This window comes from Peromyscus eremicus, chromosome 12 (genome assembly GCF_949786415.1).
Source record: "Peromyscus eremicus chromosome 12, PerEre_H2_v1, whole genome shotgun sequence".
NCBI classification, from domain to species: domain Eukaryota; kingdom Metazoa; phylum Chordata; class Mammalia; order Rodentia; family Cricetidae; genus Peromyscus; species Peromyscus eremicus.
In genome coordinates, this window is record NC_081428.1 from 39,461,322 (window position 1) to 39,476,577 (window position 15,256).

Below are 15,256 nucleotides of genomic sequence, written 5' to 3' on the forward strand. Positions count from 1 at the left end.
TGCTGCATACAAGAAACACATCTCAAATTCAAAGATAGACACTACCTAAAAATAAAAGGCTGGGAAAAGACTTTCCAATCAAACGGTCTTAAGAAACAAGCGGGTGTAGCCATCCTGATATCCAGCAAAATAGACTTCAAACTAAAATCAATCAAAAGAGATCAAGAAGGGCATTACATACTCATCACAGGAAAGATCCACCAAGATGAAGTCTCAATTCTGAACATTTATGCCCCAAACACAAGGGCACCCACATATGTAAAAGAAACATTATTAAAGCTTAAATCACATATAAAACCCCACACATTAATAGTGGGAGACCTCAACACCCCACTTTCACCACTGGACAGATCCCCCAAATCGAAACTTAACAGAGAAATAAAGGACTTAATTGATGTCATGACTCAAATGGACTTAATTGACATCTACAGAACATTCCATCCTAACAAAAAAGAATATACCTTCTTCTCAGCACCCCATGGAACCTTCTCTAAAATCGACCACATACTTGGTCACAAAGCAAATCTAAACAGATACAAAACAATTAGAATAACCTCCTGTGTTCTATCAGACCACCATGGTCTAAAGTTGGATTTCAACAACAACAAAAACTACAGAAAACCTACAATCTCATGGAAACTGAACAATACCCACCTGAATCACCAATGGGTTAAGGAAGAAATAAAGAAAGAAATTAAAGACTTCCTAGAGATCAACGAAAATGAAGACACCACATATCCAAACCTATGGGACACTATGAAAGCAGTACTAAGAGGGAAATTCATAGCACTAAACGCCCACATAAATAAGCTGGAGAAATCTCACACTAGTGACTTAACAGCACACCTGAAAGTTCTAGAACAGGAAGAAGCAAAGTCTCCCAGGAAAAATAGATGCCAGGAAATTATCAAAGTGAGAGCTGAAATCAATAAAATAGAAACAAAGAGAACAATACAAAAAATTAATGAAACAAAGAGTTGGTTCTTTGAGAAAATCAACAAGATAGACAAGCCCTTATCCAAACTAACCAAAAGACAGAGAGAGAGCATCCAAATCAACAAAATCAGAAATGAAAAGGGGGACATAACAACAGACATTGAGGAAATCCAGAGAATCATCAGGTCATACTTCAAAAACCTCTATTCCACAAAACTGGAAAACCTAAAAGAAATGGATAATTTTCTGGATAGGTACCACATACCTAAATTAAATCAAGACCAGATAAACTATTTAAATAGTCCAATAACCCCTAACGAAATAGAAACAGTCATTAAAAGTCTCCCAACCAAAAAAAGCCCAGGACCAGATGGTTTCAGTGCAGAATTCTACCAGATCTTCAAAGAAGAGTTAATACCAATACTCTCTAAATTGTTCCATACAATAGAAACAGAAGGAACATTACCAAACTCCTTCTATGAGGCTACAATTACCCTGATTCCCAAACCAAACAAGGATACAACAAAGAAAGAGAACTACAGACCGATCTCCCTCATGAACATTGATGCAAAAATACTCAATAAAATACTGGCAAACAGACTCCAAGACCACATCAAAACAATTATCCACCATGATCAAGTAGGATTCATTCCAGGGATGCAAGGATGGTTCAACATACGAAAGTCTGTCAATGTGATACACCATATAAACAAACTCAAAGAAAAAAACCACATGATCATCTCACTAGATGCTGAAAAGGCATTTGACAAAATCCAACACCCCTTCATGATAAAGGTCTTGGAGCGATCAGGAATACAGGGAACATACCTAAACATAATAAAGGCAATTTACAGCAAGCCAACAGCCAACATCAAATTAAATGGAGAGAAACTCAAAGCAATTCCACTAAAATCAGGAACGAGGCAAGGCTGTCCGCTCTCCCCATACTTATTCAATATAGTACTTGAAGTTCTAGCCAGAGCAATAAGACAACATAAGGAGATTAAGGGGATACAAATTGGAAAGGAAGAAGTCAAGCTTTCCCTATTTGCAGATGACATGATAGTATACTTGAGCAACCCCAAAGATTCCACCAAGGAACTGATACAGCTTATAAACACCTTCAGCAACATAGCAGGATACAAGATCAACTCCAAAAAATCAGTAGCCCTCCTATATACAATGGACAAAAAAGCGGAGAAGGAAATCAGAGATACATCACCCTTTACTATAGCCACAAATGACATAAAATACCTTGGGGTAATACTAACCAAGCAAGTGAAGGACCTATATGACAAGAACTTTAAGTCCCTGAAAAAAGAAATTGAAGAAGATGTCAGAAAATGGAAAGATCTCCCATGCTCATGGATAGGCAGAACTAACATAGTAAAAATGGCAATCTTACCAAAAGCAATCTACAGATTCAATGCAATCCCCATCAAAATACCAACACAATTCTTCACAGACCTGGAAAGAATAATACTCAACTTCATATGGAAAAACAAAAAACCCAGGATAGCCAAAAGAATCCTGTACAATAAAACAACCTCTGGAGGCATCACGATCCCTGACTTCAAGCTGTACTATAGAGCTACAGTAATAAAAACAGCTTGGTACTGGCATAAAAACCGACATGTGGACCAATGGAATCGAATTGAAGACCCTGATATTAATCCGCACACCTATGAACAAATAATTTTTGACAAAGAAGCCAAAAGTGCACAATGGAAAAAAGAAAGCATCTTCAACAAATGGTGCTGGCAAAACTGGATATCAACATGTAGAAGGCTGCAAATAGATCCATATCTATCACCGTGCACAAAACTTAAGTCCAAGTGGATCAAGGACCTCAACATAAATCCAGCTACTCTGAACCTGCTAGAAGAGAAAGTAGGAAGTAGTCTTGAACACATTGGCATAGGAGACCACTTTCTAAATAGAACACCAGTAGCACAGACACTGAGAGAAACAATCAATCAATGGGACCTCTTGAAACTGAGAAGCTTTTGTAGGGCAAAGGATACGGTCAACAAAGCAAAGCGACAGCCTACAGAATGGGAAAAGATCTTCACCAATCCCACATCTGACAGAGGACTGATATCCAGAATATATAAGGAACTCAAGAAATTAGACATCAAAATGCCCAACAGTCCAATTAAGAAATGGGCTATAGAACTAAACAGAGAATTCTCAACAGAGGAAACTCAAATGGCTGAAAGACATTTAAGGAATTGCTCAACATCCCTAATCATCAGGGAAATGCAAATCAAAACAACTCTGAGATACCACCTTACGCCTGTCAGAATGGCTAAGATCAAAAACACTGAAGACACCTTATGCTGGAGAGGATGTGGAGCTAGGGGAACTCTCCTCCACTGCTGGTGGGAATGCAAGCTTGTACAACCACTTTGGAAATCAATATGGCGATTTCTTAGAAAATTGGGACTCCATCTCCCCCAAGATCCAGCTATACCACTCTTGGGCATATACCCAAGGAATGCTCAACCACACCACAAGAGCACTTGTTCAGCTATGTTCATATCAGCGTTGTTTGTAATAGCCAGAACATGGAAACAACCTAGATGCCCTTCAACTGAAGAATGGATAAACAAAATGTGGTACATATACACAATGGAATACTACTCAGCAGAGAAAAACAATGACATCATGAGGTTTGCAGACAAATGGATGGATCTAGAAAAAATCATCCTGAGTGAGGTATCCCAGACTCAGAAAGACAAACATGGTATGTACTCACTCATAACAGGACGCTAGATGTGGAACAAGGATGACTGGACTGCTACTCACATCACCAGGCAGGCTACCTGGAAAACAGGACCCCAAGAAAGACACAGGGATCGCCCAACGACAGAGAAATGGAATGAGATCTACATGAACAGCCTGGACAGGAGTGGGGGTAGTGAAGGGCGAGGGTCGAGGGAAAGAGAGCTTGGGTGAGTGGGAGATCCCAGCTGGATCAACAACAGAGAGGGAGAACAAGGAATAGGAGACCATGGTAAATGAAGACCACATGAGAATAGGAAGAAACAAAGTACTAGAGAGGCCCACAGAAATCCACAAAGATACCCCCACAACAGACTGCTGGCAATGGTTGAGAGACAGCCCGAACTGACCTACTCTGGTGATGGGATGGCCAAACACCCTAATTGTCGTGCTAGAAACCTCATCCAACTACTGAGGGATCTGGATGCAGAGATCCATGACTAGGCCCCAGGTGGATCTCTGGGAGTCCAATTAGCGAGAATGAGGAGGGTTTATATGAGAGAGAATTGTTGAGACCAAGGTCGGATAAAGCACAGAGACAAATAGCCAAACAAACGGAAACACATGAAATATGAACCAATGGCTGAGGGGTCACCAACTGGATCAGGCCCTCTGAGTGGGTGAGACAGCTGATTGGCCTGATCTGTTTGGGAGGCATCCAGGCAGTGGGACCGGGTCCTGTGCTCATTGCATGAGTTGGCTGTTTGAAACCTGGGGCCTATGCAGGGTCCCTTGGCTCAGCATGGGAGGAGGGGACTGGACCTACCTGGACTGAGTCCACCAGGTTGATCTCAGTCTGTGGGGAAGGCTTTGCCCTGGAGGAGATTGGAATGGGGGGCGGGCTGGGGGGAAGGTGAGGGGGGGCGGGAGGGGGGAGAACAAGGGAATCTGTGGCTGATATGTAGAACTGAATTGTATTGCAAAATAAAAATTAAAAAAAAAATAAATAAATAAATAAATAAATATACATATAATAAAAAAAAAAGAAGTAAAGATGGAATGAACATAAGAAATATGATAAGTATATAAGAAGTAATAAGAAATATATTTGCTAAAGTAGTTCTATAGTTTCCTTAAGGTGTATAAATAAGTAGATGTTAATACGTTATATGTGAGTTTGTAAAATGTTGAATGTGAGTCTAAATGCTTTGCAAGACAAAAGGTTATATGTGAGTTTGTGAAAAAGTGTAAATGTTAAGTGTGAGTCTATTAATGTATATGCTGAAAAAACCTGAGATACAGAACTTAGTGTCCTAGCAGACTGCAAAACAGGCAGTCTGAGCGGTTTTCAAAAGCTCCAGAAGACGCTAAGAAGCTAAGAATGGCGGACGCGAGAACCAGCACAAGGCATCCACAGCTGAGATCCGTGGAAAAATCAACGCAACACAGAAAAACCTGAGCTAACATAAAAAACGGTGCGGTTTAGAATACTACTGTACCTAAAAAGGTCTCTGGCTTGAGAATAAAAGTTCAGAGACGCTTGTTTGAACAAAAATTGTTAACTGCAAAAAGTCTTGGTTGAAAAACGTCTCTTCATATTTTGAAGTGTGAAAGCCTGATACCAGAATTTATTTCTTGTTTGAACTTTTTGAACTTAAAATGAGATAAAACTACAAAAAGATTTTGGTTATGGATTTCTTCATAATTGGAAGGCTCATACCAGAATTTATCATTTGAATTTTGGGACTTAAGAAATGAAATGAATAGTAGAAATTTCATTACAATGGGACAATTTTGAGTTTACTTATAGTAATGACCTAGGAACTGTTTTCTGGAATTGGGTTAAAAATGGAACTGCTTAAATGAAGAAATTTATTATTTCTACCTAGAGTCAAGATGTGTATGCATATATGCTTTATTAATTGGTGATTCATGTATTCTGTGTTAAAAATGCAATTGTTTTGTGGAACTGTTTATGTAAAAATGGAATTACATACAGAACTGGTTTTGTGTTACAAATGGAACTGTTTAAATTGAAAAGTTTGGGTTTTCTAACTAGGCTTGAGATTTTGCTTAAATTATAAAGAAAGGGGGAAGAGTTAATATTCCTTAGTCTAATTTCAAAAGTTGTTTGAGGGATTAATGTCATGTTTTTGTTAGTAAGAAATGCAAATGGGGTATATTAACAGACTACTTTTAAAGTGTAAAGAGTTTTATTAAGAAACTGCTTTTGGATGTTTTGCTAAGTTTTCAAAGTGTTAATGGTTAGATTGAGAAGATTGCTTTTCAATATGGGTTTGTAGGAATTGTATGAGTTTGGGTTCTTCTAACTAGGTTTTAGATTTTGTTTAAAAAATTATAAAGAAAAGGAGGAGTTATGAGGTTGAATTATGTTTGCAGAAATTATATTTACCCTATTGATATTAATGCACCCTGGTTTTGTGGAGTTAAGGAATATTTAAGTTTGATGTGAATACATCGAAGCTTTTCCTATGTTCTGTTAGCAAGAAAATTCAAATGATTGAGTTAAAGTTGTAAGGCGGAGAAAATTGTTAACTATATTTAGCACCATATATGCTAATTCAAATGGTTCTGTTAAGAGTTTGCTTTGTGTTATAAGATTGAGAGAATTGTGACTATGTATAGCAATATTTATGTTAACCTGTTAATGGTAATGATGAAGCTAAGGGATTCTTTAAGTTTGTAGTCGCCTTAAGAGTTTTTGGCTTAGAAAGGGCTTGAGGCAGCTAAGACTGCTGTAGTCACCTTGGACCTAATTCAAAAGAGAAATGCCATCTATATCATCCTCTACTCCATATTGGGAGGTGTAACAGCTTGGAGATTGCTGTAAGCCATTAATAGTTATTTTTTTATATATTAAGAAAGGGGGACCTGTGGGAGCCCATTCTCGGGTTCCTCGTGGCTTTACCCAGCAGGTCCTCATAGAGGATGATTAGACCACGGGCCTGAGTGCAGGTGTCTGAGATGGTCTGCACTTGCCTGTGCTGGGGGAGGAGGTCTTTTGCTCCACCCCTTGGCGTCTCTGGGGCAGAGACAGTCGGGGCCCGTTGGAATAGGTTCCAGGCCCTCTCGAGGCTATCCTTTATTTTCTATCTGTTTATCTCCGCGATATTCTCCGCAATAAATCCTTCTATCTAATATTTCCTGCTGCTCGCACTCAAGAAAACTCTGGGGAACTGTGGGGGTGGTTGGGTAAACGCCCCACACAAATCAAAACATAAAAACAGGCGGCATCTTCCCATGAAATTACTTAAATATTTGTGTGCACATATGTAGATATGTGTATGAGTATATCATATGTGTGTGAGTATATACATACATAATAGAGTGTGTGCCTACTTGATTAGAGTTGTCATGTGCTTATAAAAAGGTTTTGTTATTGTGACTGCCTGTCTCTCTAAGTTTCTAGTCCTAGTAGTCAGCTTGGCAATTTATCCTGAGAGTTACTCAGTGTCTATTACATGAGTAGAAATCTAGACTTGTGCTGTGGGATGTTTTCCTACATGTTGTGAATATGTGTTGCTCTGATTGGTTGATAAATAAAGCTGCATTGGCCTATAGCAGGACAGGATGGAGTCAAGCAGGAAAATCCAAGAGAGAGAGAGATAGTGGGAGAAGAAAGGAGAGGAAGGAGACGCTGCAAGCTGCCAGCAGGAGAAACAAGATGTAAAGTACCGGTAAGCCACGGTCACGGGTCCAGATCACCCAACATCCAAATCAGCTTCAAAGCAACTGGCTGAAACAATCCATCCTCACAGATGCTACAGCCAAGATTTAACTATAATTCTTAATTTTCTCAGGATCCCCATAAGATTACCAGTGCCCTCTTTCACCAGGAAGTGGTACGAGAAGCTACGTCCAAATTCCCAAAATATTGTTTATAAATGTTTATTTTTATTTAAAGGGGGTTGATTATAAATGCAATCTCTTTCTAAAAAAGAAAAGGAAGAATATTATAGATATGATAAGATAAAATGGTAGATTATTGATTCTACTTTTAAAGAGCAACAACTTGTGTAAAATGTTTTACATTGCTATAGATTTTAGTTTATTACAAATTTAAAGTTAATTTTGTTATACTGTATATATATTTCTACTCTTGTTTAATGTATTATGTGTGTACCGCTCATTTGAAATTGTATAATTAAGAAATATAGATTAATAATTAGTCATCTATGATAAACAAACTTATAGTCATGTTTGTTAAGTTTTCTAGGTATACATGGATATATTTCAATTAGGTAGGTAATCTTCAAACACTTCAAAGACCTACAAAGATCTACAGAATATGGCAATTAAAATGTTTTAAAAACTTAAGACTTTCTGGACAATGAGACATGTCTGCTCCTGGCAGCACCGATTTACTTCAGAGGGGAGGATGGGCATCAAGGACAATCTATACAGAGTTTATCTTCTTCTTGGCACAAAAAGGCCATTTGGGCAAGTTCTTGCCTGGACTGCTTGACAAAATGTTGTATCAACTGGATATGCAAGACCATGGAAAAATGACCACTGAATTTGCCAAAACAAGGCGAGTGGTCCTTTAGGTTCCTGCTTTGCAGAGGAGACTACCAGATATTCTACAGGACACAGAGAGAAGCGACTGGAGGCTCTAGGCCTATAGGCTGAAGATGGATGCCCCAATGTTGCAAAGGAACCTTGGGTGATTGTCCAGGCAGCCAGCTGTCTCTGTCATTCTAGATTTTTTGTTTGTTTGTTTTTTTGTTTTTTTGTTTTTCGAGACAGGGTTTCTCTGTGTAGCTTTGCGCTTTTCCTGGAACTCACTTGGTAGCCCAGGCTGGCCTCGAACTCACAGAGATCCGCCTGGCTCTGCCTCCACCCGGCAGTCATTCTAGACTTTTAGAAGTTGCTTGCAATGCTCTTTCTGTCTACTTAGGTAATATTATATCCTTCTGGGGTCTTTGATGTAGTTGAAGACTAGATAGTTATAATTATAATTCTCCTTGGTTATGTGAAAGATAAATTAGATATGAAACTTTAGACTCATAAATATAGGATAGAGTATTTTCTTTAATTTTGCCAAATACGAATGGACTAGATATTATAATTGTAATTCCTACTTGATAACTATTTTGTTATATGTAATTTTACTGTGTTAAAGTTAAAACCTTCCTTTTTGATTAGACAGAAAAGGGGAAGTGCTGTGGGGTGTCTTTCTGTACGCTGTGAATATGTGTTGCTCTGATTGGTTGATAAATAAAATGCTGATTGGCCAGTTGCCAGACAGGAAGTATAGGTGGAACAAGCAGACGAGGAGAATTCTGGGAAGTATAAAGGCAGAGTTGGGAGTTGCCAGCCAGACACCGAGGAAGCAAGATGACAAGGCAGAACTGAAAAAAGGTACCAGCCACGTGGCTAAACAAAGATAAGAATTATGGGTTAACTTAAGTGTAAGAGCTAGTCAGTAATAAGCCTGAGCTAATGGCCAAGCAGTTATAATTAATATAAGGTTCTGAGTGATTATTTTATAAGCAGGCCACAGGACTGTGGGGGCTTGGGGGGACTGAGAAACCTTCCAACTACAGACTTGTCTGAATATAAGAAGAAAAAGGTATTCAAACTGTTTACATATCTAAAGAAAAAATGTCAACAGAAAGAAGATGGTATTATGGATCCTGCATGGAAGGAGTTGCCAGTAATTTATGTTCAGTGGAAAGTTTATGACCAGCATGAAACAAGGTTCCCTGAATGAGTTCTCTGAATGAACATCACCTTTACTGAACCTTCAGAAAGGCCAATAAACTGATTAGGACTTTAATGATGGGAAAGTTTGGGATGTTGCAAGACCAGAAGTAAATTATCTTGGGCCGTCTTTAGTCCAATTAATAGACATGTATTATCATCCTCCCTGTGGGAGCTAACATTTTTGTGACTATTAGATAAATCCTTTGGATTGTGCAAACAGACCCTTAGCTTCCACTATCCGAAAGCTAAGATTACCGTCAGACTTAATCCCAGCCCTCGGGAGGCAGAGGCAGGAGGATCTCTGTGAGTTTGAGGCCAGCCTGATCTGCAAAAAGAGTTCTAGGACAGCCAGGGCTATTACACAGAGAACGCTGTCTTGAAAAAAAATGCCATCAGACACCATCTAAGGACTACAGCTGAGATTCCCTGCTTTTCTGTGCCCACCTATCCGTGTTTCTGTCACTGTACTTAACGTGGCTTCTGTTACTGTTTATTCTGTTACCATAAAACTCCATGAAATCTCTACCACATCAGAATGTGGAATTTGGGTAACATGAACCTGTGTTCCTAGGACACAGCCACTCATAGTTGACTCCAGAATTAACTCTCTTATCCTCTTAGAGGGGAGAGTTGTACTTTTGCACAGGCCCCAGTGTATTGGGCCTTCTTTAACGGTATCCCCCATAGATTAAAGGCAAATGTAACAAACTGCCCTGGTTTGATGATAGCGTTCATTCACATCACTCAACTTCCTCTGAGTTTGAGCTTGCAAAAGAAATTTTTGATTGTAACTCACGGGTTTTCCTATGGGGAAAGAATACATGACCTAGCCAATGCAAAAATCACACAGTTGGTAGGTGCATTTCCCATTTTAAAAAGATCAATAGGAAAGAATTGTCTTTTGTGGTTTAGGAAGCACGCAGTGTGGTCTTAAATCTTTCCTTCCTGTAAGTACTGTCTAGTTTGGACCAGTGCTGATTGAGCAGTGCAGGTAACACTCTAGTCTGTAACGGGTGCCTGTAAGTAACCAGACCCCTTCAACACTCCCCCACTAACACAAGAAAACCCTAATTGATTACATTGAAGAAAAGAAATTCTGGGTCCTTTCAATGTTGTTTTCCTCCCAGGTCTGACAAGCTTCCTGTTCTAAACGGTAACTTAGGACTCTTAAAAGTGATAACCGATACTCCTATAAAGAGACCCTCAGCCATATTGCAAATAAAAAAGACGTCAAGGTAGAAGGGGAGCTAGGTGAATAGAGAAGGGGGCTAGTGGGAATAAGACAAGGACAAGAGAGCATAAGGGGGTGAATGTGACTGAAAGCTACTATGACGTGTGAAAGTGTCATGTCCTCAATCCCTCAAGCAACTAAAGCCTTTTAATATTTTAGACTAAAATGTTAATCCATTAGTAATTTTCAATCCTTGTCTTTAAGGAAAGAAATTATGTGATGTTTTCAAGGCATAAAACAATAAGAGGACACCTTCTGGTCAAAACTTACCATGTCACACTCCCAATTGCTCTTTGGGAACCTCTGGTCTTTTGACATACTCGCAGACCATGGGCACCACATACTGATCACCTTCGGATCTTTGCTTGCCCATTCCCTTCTCTTTGCTTATTTCCTCCCAGTCCACACATCTCGTCATGCTCATGAACACACATGCACATCCTCCTCCGCCTGCCTATTGCTTATATGCTTCAGCTTACATGTCACCTCCTTGGTGGGGGTTCTTTCTCACACTGACAACATGGGTCATGCTCTATCTCTCCTGCCATCTGGACAGACACAATTATTATTCCAAACATCAGAATAACGCATTCCAAGCATCCAGAACAATGCCTAGCTCATAGTACCTCAATAAATACTTCCAAAAGCGACAAAATGATTGATGTTATCACTAATATAAACAGATAAGTTGAATTTTTGCCATTTAAATGGCACCTCATTTCTTAAGCTGAAATATTTTCTGTCCCTAAGTATAAAAGGAACAACTTTTACCCTGCAGAGAAAGTCTATTTTCTTCATACATTTGTTTCTTGGTACTCGTTTAGAGACACTGTTTCTGGACCATCCACAACTCAATGAGGATGCCGCAGTCTTTGCAAGCCTGGTGGATAGATCACATCTGCATATCCAGAAAGCTGGGCTCCTCCTCAAGGCATCTGTACAACCTATTAAACTTCCTTGTAGTGTCAGCATGACTCTAAGACAGGAAAGAATGGTAAAAATGAAGAAAAGGGGGAGAGAGAAGAAAAGCGGGGAGAAGAGGAAGAAGATGAGGCTGTGCCTAACAGAACTCAAATTACTTCCTCGTTGTGTGAAAAATTGGGCAAAAATAGTCAAGCATTTATTTACTGGAAACCTAGCATGTGCCTTGCATAGCTTTTAAACATAAAGGAGAGATCATGATAAATGTTCTTGCATGAGAAATCTATGCAAATCAGGAAGTCTGTGTTAGACTACCAACCTTGTACTTCACTAACAAAATATCATTTTGCCTCCCCAGTATTTGCATTGCTCATCTAAAGATAATATGTCTCCTATAATATACCTTGTCTAGTAAAGATAAATTCATTAAGAAACATAAAATGACTCAGAGAGATACTGTAATTTATTATCATGCTTTTGTCCAGGAACAAGAACTCAAATAAATACTTGCAATACCAAGAAACCATGCATTCTTAAAGCCAAGAACATCACTGTGACCCAAGAAGGCTGTATTCTGGTAAGCCATAAAGTGCAAAGACCATTCAGGATGAGGGAAATTTTTTTAAATTTCAAGAGGCCAAGGAAGTCCATAAGAGGGTAGACAGAACATTTCTGATTGAAGAAAGCTGTACTGGCCCCACACTCAGTAACCTGAGGTAGCCGACCACTGTGGCACCAGGTACATTTCAATGTGAGTCATCCTGGAACCCATCAGTTAGGCATCAATCATATGGAAGAGAGGTTCACCCTTATTCTCTCAGCCCAGATACCCCAAACAGCTATTTGGGTGTACATATTTTATATATCATCACTCAAGTTAAATAAGAGTAGAGTGTTTCAGGGGAACTCAGACAATGCCTCTCTAGCAATGCTTCTTCTAGAAAGAAAGAGCGTGCTTACAACGCTTGAAGTCGAAGTTAGGAGGTGGGTCCGCCAGATTGATGATACTATCTATTCCTTTCAAATGGGTCCTACTCAGTATGTGTAATAAGTGGGGATTGCACACAATAAAAAGCAAATCGAAAATTTCACATGCATCTAAATGCTGGTGGCAAAGGAGGACAGAGTGTATATTCTTTATTTCTGTTCTACACGGCCATTCATGCACAACTCGGAACATCAGCATATCAAATTTACAAATAAATTCAACCAATTGACTGATACTACCTGATAACACTGTACAGTTTTGGAAACTGTGCCTTAGCTAACATTCTATAACAATGTAGTGATTTCATATTTAATTGTTTTCTGAGCTGTATACTGACTGTAAGAAGTCAGCCAATGACTACCATCCTTTCAATACTAGGAGTAACCTCAAAATCTAGGGTTGTTTCCACTGTCTGATCACCCTAAGAAGAAGTAACTAAACAGCTGGATCTCTTGAACAGGTCCAGACCTCAGCACTGTAGCAATAATACATACTGCAGAGCAGGCTACAATCATGAAAAGCACAGAAATCCAAATTCTGATTGGTCAAGAAATCTGACATCTCTTAGTCATGTGTAACTTCCAAAAAGACAATCTGTCTCTCTAAGACAAAATGTCCTCACTAGCCAAAAGGAAACAAATACAAATCCTCATTTTACTATACCACAAGGGCACTAAGAAGATAAAGTTTAAAAAAAAAAAAGAATCATCACCCTATGCATTCCTAAAAGACAAAACCCAAAAATTATTTATTTCTCTATGCATGGGGTTTGCCCAATAACAAGGCATTTCATAAATACTTGTCAAAATACTGTAAATAAGATCAGAAAGTCCTTTCAAAACAAGACATTCTTGTCAGCCCTATGTGTTTATTGAGGATTGATTCCAGTAACCTCCCTCATTCCATGTATGCCAAATTCCATGATGTCCAAGCCCCTCAAATGCAGTGGAGTAGACACTACATCTTCCAACGTACTTTAGACCAGTGATTCTCAACCTTTCTAATGCTATGACCCTTTAATATAATTCTTCATGTTGTGGTGACCCCAACTATAAAATTATTTCATTGCTACTTCATAACTGTAATATTTCTACTGTTATGAATCATAATGTAAATATCTGATATGTAACCCCTGTGGGTCAGGTTGAGAACAAATGATTTAAATCCTCTCTAGAATGCTTCTCAACATAAATGCTATATATAAACACTTTATTATCTGGGGCATAATAACAACCCAAAAAGTCTGCATATAGACAACCGTCTTTATTATCTTTGCTTTTGTTTTTTGTTGTGATGTTTTCATGAGCAGTTGGTTGAATCCACAGATACGGAAGTCAAAGATGCTGAGCTGACTGTAAAATGAAGGAATGTTTCTGTAGTCACTAAACACTTGTATAGTTAGCCTATGAATTTGCTTCACAGACTCCATTTGCATTTACCAGGCTTCTAAAGAATTAAGAATCCATGGACAAAACTAATAACTTTCAAAAAGGGGTATTGATTGTGTCTTTCCATTGTGCTTTCTAAAAATTCAAGAACAGCTATTTTTACAAATTAACTATCATAAAATTCAATGATATCACCTTCATCAAATGCACCTTAAAGTTCATTTGATTGAATATTTAATGGCACAAAGGACTTAAAGTATGTTTGCTAATGAGTTTTACTCCTATTTTAAATTAACTTGTTTAAAATACTAGATAGTCAGCTCTCATCTATAGCCTATGAGGGAACTTCAGTATAATGTCTATGAAACTCCTATTTCAGTGTTCATAAAATGGTTTTCATTGGGCTGGAGCTGGAAGTTTTCCTGTGTCCCACCCGGTCCTGCAGCTGCTCAGACCCAAGTAAACTTTATTATCAGTTACATGGCATGTGGCAGCTTTCTTGCTAGCTAGCTCTTATAACTAAACTCAGCCCATTTCTATTAATCTATATGACACCACATGTTCCGTGGCTTTACCTGTGTGCCATTACATGCTGTTCCCTGGACAGCGGGATGGCATCTCTTCTGCCTCTCCTCTGCCTCTGCCTCTGCCTTTCTTCTTCCTATCTCTCTCCTGGATTTCCTGCCTGCCTCTAAGCTGCCTTGCAATAGGCCAAATGGCTTTATTTATCAACCAATCAGAGCAACACATAGTCACAGCATACAGAAAGACATCCCACAGCACTCAGCAGTTAAAAACATTGGCTGCTCTTCCAGAGGAACCAGGTTCAATTCCCAGCACATGGCAGCTTATAACTGTCTGTAACTCCAGTGTCAGGGAATCTGACACCCTCACACAGATATACATGCAGGCAAAACACCAATCACTGCTCATAAAATAAAAATAAATGAATTCTTTTTTAAAAATGATTTTCATCTTGGCAAGTTTCTTTTGTTTGGACAGAGAATTTCACTATGCAACCCAGGCTGGCTTTGAACATGCAATCATCCTGTCTTAGGCCTAAGGACTAAGATTACAGGTGTGTACCACCACTCCTAGTGAATAAATCAAGCTTCACTAGGGAACAGCTGCCCTCTTTAGTTTAGAGTGCATTTCCGGTGTCTACTTTCACCCAACGGCATTGAGAAGTTGCAATAGGGACTTCATGGCCTTGAAAGGTTAGAAAATCTATCATGGCCTTTGTAGTTGGCCACCTTCTAATCCATAAGCAGTGGCACAATGAGACGAGGAGAGACTGGAGAACTCAGCCGTGCTCATCCATACCCTAGCACTGGATACGGA

At 39.0% G+C, this 15,256-nt stretch overlaps 1 protein-coding gene across 1 annotated transcript in view; it reads right to left on the reverse strand.

Moving 5' to 3' along the window:
- The window catches only part of Impg2 (interphotoreceptor matrix proteoglycan 2), a 78,894-nt gene that overhangs the window by 26,943 nt on the left and 36,695 nt on the right, over positions 1-15,256 (reverse strand). The window lies entirely within an intron of this gene.